This window comes from Etheostoma cragini, chromosome 22, assembly GCF_013103735.1.
Source record: "Etheostoma cragini isolate CJK2018 chromosome 22, CSU_Ecrag_1.0, whole genome shotgun sequence".
Lineage (NCBI taxonomy): Eukaryota > Metazoa > Chordata > Actinopteri > Perciformes > Percidae > Etheostoma > Etheostoma cragini.
Window position 1 is genome coordinate 14596721 of NC_048428.1, and position 6569 is coordinate 14603289.

Sequence of the window (6569 nt, forward strand, 5' to 3'; positions counted from 1 at the left end):
AAGGTGGGGCATACAGAAAACTTGTCATCCTTTAGAAAGGAGCAGTGGTGCATTTATTTCTCACAACCATTTCAATCAGCCAGTTTGAGCAACTGAAGACAGACTAACAATGCAACTGTGAGCAGTTACAGGCCTTTAACTGTGTACCATGTGGAATCAAAATACAATCCCAACCTTAGATCAGTACTTCCTTTATAAAAACATCATCTACGCTCTCCACTTCAAATCAAACCCCAATCCTTTATAGCACCCACAGCCTCTGGGGACTTGTCTCCCCCCCCTCCCCTGAGGCCCAAATTTTTACACTGCAACGTTGACTCCCTGACCAGGCCCACTTTCCTGCTCCCTGTGAAGCCAGCATGAAGGCTGAATGTCTGAGTAGTTGCTATGAGGCAGAGAAGAGGGGGGGGGGGGAGGAGGAGGAGGAGATATAGGTCAGCATGGGGGAAAGGCTCTCCTGCTGAAAGAACCCTTTGTGCCATCATTTCCCCTGGTCTGCCCTGTGTCCAGACCCTCTGAAAGGTGACATTGATCCCAGCCAGGCATGCAGGAAAACCTGCATTCCTACTAAACTAGCAGGTTCTCACAAGAATGGCTTTATCAAAAAGCAGACTTGGAACATATTTTAAGTCTGGTTAATGTCTAAAGTCAGAGAGTAAAGCAGGGCTGGGAATTTGAAAGGACATGGCAGGTTGTTTTAGATCGTTTTAGCAGTCAAAGCTGAATACACCAGGAGGCCAAAAACTCCCCGTTTAAATAGCAATGTTTGGGGTCACTGTGAAACGTGATCCTATCCCAAAGTAAATGCAAGTGTGCCACTAACTGCAGGGTGGCCAGTGACAAATAGTGATTTAGCCATTACTGTGGTATACACACTGGTTGTGACTAAACAAAAGGATTTTAAATTAAGTGTTTGCAATGATGTGAGAAGGCAAGTGCCTGAGGGCAGCCGATGTGTGGTCATATCTGGTACCCATGGTTTGGTGGCAATCGTGCTATATGTGGCAGTCATGAGCATTTTCAAGCATGTTGTATCTGCCATTGAGGCATTGTTTGCCATTTACCAAACCAGGATTAAAGCATTAATCCTTGAGACCTGGTATGTGCCACCAGAAACTCAGAACAGCTGTGAACTCGCAGACTGTGTTACCAGTCTTTATCTTACTGTCTGGTTTTTAACCCTTTCCTCTTTTTCTCCAAATGTATCTCTCTTTTAGTGAAATCTATTAATTTATTTGATTTAATTTTCTTCTTGTTTATTATTGTCTCGCTTCTACTGTAGATACAGTTTAGGAAGGTATAAACATTATGTACTTCCCAAGTTAAACAATATCTCACTTTTCACACGGACAGTAACTTTAGGCCCAATCCCATTTGTTCTTACTATGCAAAAATTAATAAAGCAAGGGCACAAATATATAGTTAGAATTTAATGTATTCTAATTTCCTTTATTTTATTTGTCCTTTTGATTTCCTAAGTTTTTACCAAATAGCGCTTTTGTTGGGAACTTTTTCAAATCTGCATTCACACAACTTTGGTGCACTACTGAGTATCTGTGGCACCAGGATCGTGTATATAGCTTATTAATGACTTTTCGATTGTTTTTGACATAACCAAGACCTCTGGGCATATGCTGCATCAGGGTTCAGCTACACAGGTAGGTTAGTAGGGTTTATCTTTTCCACGGATTTGTTGACAGTAAAATGTAGAATATCATCAGCCTCATCCGTTCAGGCATTTGATTTCATGATTTTATTTTTTTAATTTTATTATGAGTAGTTTTGAAACATTTAAAGTGTGTTAAATAAATAACTGACAAATCTTTAGGCAGGAGTAAACATCTGTGTATAATGCAATGCAACATGTTGATCCAGAAAGTATCATGTGAAGCAAGCCAACTTTGTTTGTGTGATATATACAATGAACCACATGGTTATTGTAACTCACTGTAAATTTCTCAAGAAATGTTTTGAGGAGAGGGTGGAGGGCCGGGGGTAACCGGGTTCAGGCACAGTGCAATTGGGAGTCAGACATTAGTGGAAAACTACGGGGACAGCACACAAATACAGTGAGGAAACGTTCAGTGTAGCTGGGCAAAGATGCAAGTGAGTGTGTGTGAGTGGAAGGGTTTGGGGGAATTTGTGTCCATTATTCTTGCGTGTGCTGTTCAAGGGATGTCAAATTTATTAGTCTTTACATTTCATACAAATGGGACTCAAGGGAACAAAGCTTTCTAAGAGTATGTGAGAGCATGATACATTTCATGGAGAACTGTTTGAAAGCTTGAAACAAGACCCCTCTGTGTAATCTTCTACTTGGCAAAGACCAAAAGGCGCCCTCATTTTTAACATTCCTTGAAAAATGGGGATTATGACTTATGAGGCCTGTCCTTGTTTTGATACTTGTTCATTAAAAAGGTACCTGTGACAAATCAAAGGAAATTGAGGATCAAAGATCCCATATTATGCAAATTTTCAGGTTCATACTTTGACATACTTTGGGTTTCTACTAGAGCATGTCTACATGCTTTAATGTTCAAAAAAGACTATAAGGGCACTGTACATGCACTTTCTGCCAATATGTTTTATAGTTTTGACTTCAAAACCCTGCGGTAGTCCTGACGGCTTGTTTAAAGACACTTGCTGTGTGCATTTCTGTGTTAATTAATTGTTTTGATACTTTTACAATATTTACATAGCACCTAGAACTGATTTAAGATTAAAAAGAAATGGAAATATCACCTTTTATAAAATGGGATCTTTGAATAAAGAGGCATGAAACAAAATAGTGTTAAGAACATCTACTTCAAAAAGATCCACCATTACAGCTTAATAAAAACGTATTTAAAACTACAAAAAATACAAAATGTTGGTGATTGCAGATATATAACAAGAATAAACATTAACCAGATTATGTATTAATTTGCCTTTTGATTAGATTTCCATCATCACATGGCACTTTACCATTTAAAGAGAAAGAGCCTTTAATTTTAATAACTTAAAAGCAAAATCTCTGGCAATAGCAGCCCTAACACATTGTAAAAGTTTTTTTTCTTTTCTTAAAGTTTATTGAGCCCTTTAAAATGGCCATGTGACTGTATGCAAAGTCCCGGTTCATTTTTTGTGCTGGGAATCTCTCATACAGTAAGCTAATATCTATGATTATACACTATGTGACACAAAAATGAATTCAGACGTGTCAGGTAAACGTGATGTAGTGAATGTGATCCATATTGTATAATTTAACCAAAATAGTACTTGTTATCATGAGCCTGCCATCACGTCTATCTCCCAGGTAAGTAATCAAGTGTGTCCACAGTCCACCATACCAATTATAGCTGATTGTATGCTTCCCAACTATCAGCACACTCCCTTTTTACCAGCCAGACTGTTTACCACCTCAGAGTGAACTGGGTGCAAGTACCATTTAGCAAAATTACACAGCAACGCTCTGTAAAAACAATCAGCAGCCCCACACTCCCAGACAGATATTGATTTATGGAAAAGACAAAAGCGGAATGGAAGAAGGGTGGAGGATAGGGAGGTTTCAAGAGCCACATAAGCAGAGAAAAATACAAGTCACACAATGTGCCTTTTATGAGCTATTTCGGGGTCTCGTGAATGATCCTTCAGTATGTTTAGTCTGGTTGTGCTCCTTGAATCAGTACTTTGCAAGTTGAACTGCAGATGAAAGAATGGGAGTGTGGAGTATTCTGGTGTCAGGGTGTGTGGGTTTGTGTATCCTAGTATATGTTGAGGCTACGTGTCTTGGGTCAATATGGGTGTAGAGTAAGGAGCAACAGGAGGCTGGTGTTCAGAGCCCCCATGTGGGTACAGTTTTGCAATTTGAAGTAACGAGTCTTCATGCAATATCTTGGTCAGAATAAGTTCTGCTTCCAAGACGTATTACAAAAAATCAATAATTTCTATGAAAAGTGCAACTTGTGATGTAATGAAGAGCAAATACCTGTATTTGGGTTCTAAGTAAGCAATACACTGCAAGCAAAAACTGAAATTCTTGATTTGTTGTTATAGACTTAAAATATGCTGGTTGTACTGAATCTGGATGATTATTGCAAAAATGACACTGAGCGTTCCTGTCTTCTCATGGAAGCCAGAAGTAACTTCACAGAAAGCAAGATATGGTTTAAGCACATCAGTTATATAATTTCATTCAGTTTAAGACACATTAAGAAATGTTGCCTATTGCCAGGCACAGGATTTGATTTCATGTCTGTTTTGATGATTCTTTTAGTAGCAGTGAAATAACCAAAGGTCAGATGATGCTACTTGCTGTAATGTTTGTTAATGTCTGTAACGCTCTCTGTTATGTTTACATGCAATCAATTTCCTTGTTACTTTGTCAGTTTTTGATTTTTGGCACAGTTGTGGATGGACACCCACGCTCACCATGTCCATGATACATCGTGAGAATATGGTGTTCAAGGACGATGAGTTAGTACAATATATACAGTATGTATACACACACATACATACATACAGTATATACATATACACATACAGTATATATATCATTGTTTGCTAGATTTCCATTTATGATTTATAATCTTCCTAAAATTGTTCTTAAAGACTAAACATATTTTGCTTTGTTTTCCAAATTGTTGGCTTTTCTGCTTAACAGGCACCTGAAGTCAGTAACTGTCAGTGTCACAAACATTGTCATGTCGGCTTTACCAGCTGGGAACGACCTTTGGCAAACAAAAAAAATAAACAAAAAATCATTACTGAGTGCTTCTTTAAAAGCATCAAATATGCCTTCAGCATAGCTGTAGATTTCTACAACACACTGCCATGCTAAAACAACCATCCATCTGAACCTGTGAGTAAACTATCTCACTATCTCTCATCTAAATGTGCCACAAGGCATAAGCAAGGTTTACCCAAGAAAAACAAAATGACTCAACCACATAAATCTTTTCCGGTGTCTAAATCTATATTTGCGCCACGTCCAAATTCAATTGTGGATGAGAAGTAGCAGCAGTGCAGGCTGCGCGCCCTTTACTGTGGAAGAGAAAAAGAGCAGGGTTCAAGCCGTGTTTGTTGACATGAGCACATTCCCACCGTCGCTCTTGACCCCACGCCATTGAACGCTAGCCACTGGTAGGATATAATTGTATGTTCCAAGTTGTGTGTCTCTTGTTGGATTTGTAGTTAGCACTTCTTCTTCAAGTCCTACATTGCAGACGAAGAATCCCTCAGCATGGGCGTGTTTGTTTTGAGCCCTCCATGTGAACTTGTTGCCCTCTGAAGAGCCAGAAGCAATGCAGCAGCAGACTGGCAATCTGGTGACCACAGCACATCAAGACAAAACCAGTGGTGATATACCCTAATCCTTTTAATTAGCTCCCTGGCTCCAACTTAAAAGACCAACCACAGGGACTTTTTCCTCTCCCCTTGGATACTTCTTTTGCATGTACAAAAGACATTCTGCACACTGGATGCTGTGGTCTGTAGCGCTGTGTTTTGGCATTCTGTCTCTGTCTCGGCACCTTGACGTAAGGCTCTTTTGCTTATGACTTTTGCAAATTTACATAAAAGGATAATTTACGATCAGGGTCAAGTTTAAACTAGCCATGCAATACTTTAATATCAGATTTCATGAGGAGAGATTCATCTAGAAAGGCACATAACATGAAGTATTTGGGAATGAGTTCCCATGACACAACTCACAGTTGTTTACATCTTTTGTTGCCAGTTTCACACCAAAATCTAAAAAAAGATGTACAAAGTTTGTTTTCCCTTCTTCCATAAACAGAGTGGGAAAGCTAATAGCAACCACTTGGTGGTTTCAGGTTTTAACACAAAATACTGAGGGTTGAAACCTGAGCATTTCAACATTGTAGTTAGAAAGTAATCATACTACCAAGATAAATTAACTACCTACGCTGGCGGACTGTGAGGCTGTACTTAACTGTATACAAACGTCAGCATGCTACTGAGGCATTTCATTCAAAACAACAAAATGGCAACCTCATGGTTTAACAAGAGGAAAGGTCAGGGGATCACCAAAGTCATGAGTGTACATCCTCTGGAAACCATGACAATCTATACAAAATGTTGTGCCAATCCACCCGGTGAATGTCAAGATATTTCACATATGACAACTTTGACCTGCTTCTAGATTAAGTAGCTCCTCCCATGAAGCAAAATATTGGACCGACAAGAGAATTAGCTAATTTAAAGGGTTCCATGTCTTCCAAATTAGCCAGCAATTGCAATAGTTCAAGACCATAAAATACTTTGTTAATTTATCAAAAGAGACACCCCAATATTGTATACATCTCCCAGACAATCCCATGTTGAGATACATCTTCCAGGTCGAAAAAAAAAGATTTTAACATTATAAGACACCAAAGTTTTTTTTTTTTTTTTTAAAGCACAACACCAGAGATGACATGGAGATTTATGTAGGAGTGCTTGGAGTGGAAGTTAAATTCTAGCCAATACATGTGATTGATCTTTCAAGTACATGTACAGACCCTTTCAGTGAATGGTCAGGCAGGCAAAACTCCTGAGATGCCCCAAATGTGGTATGGCTGTGGAGTGCG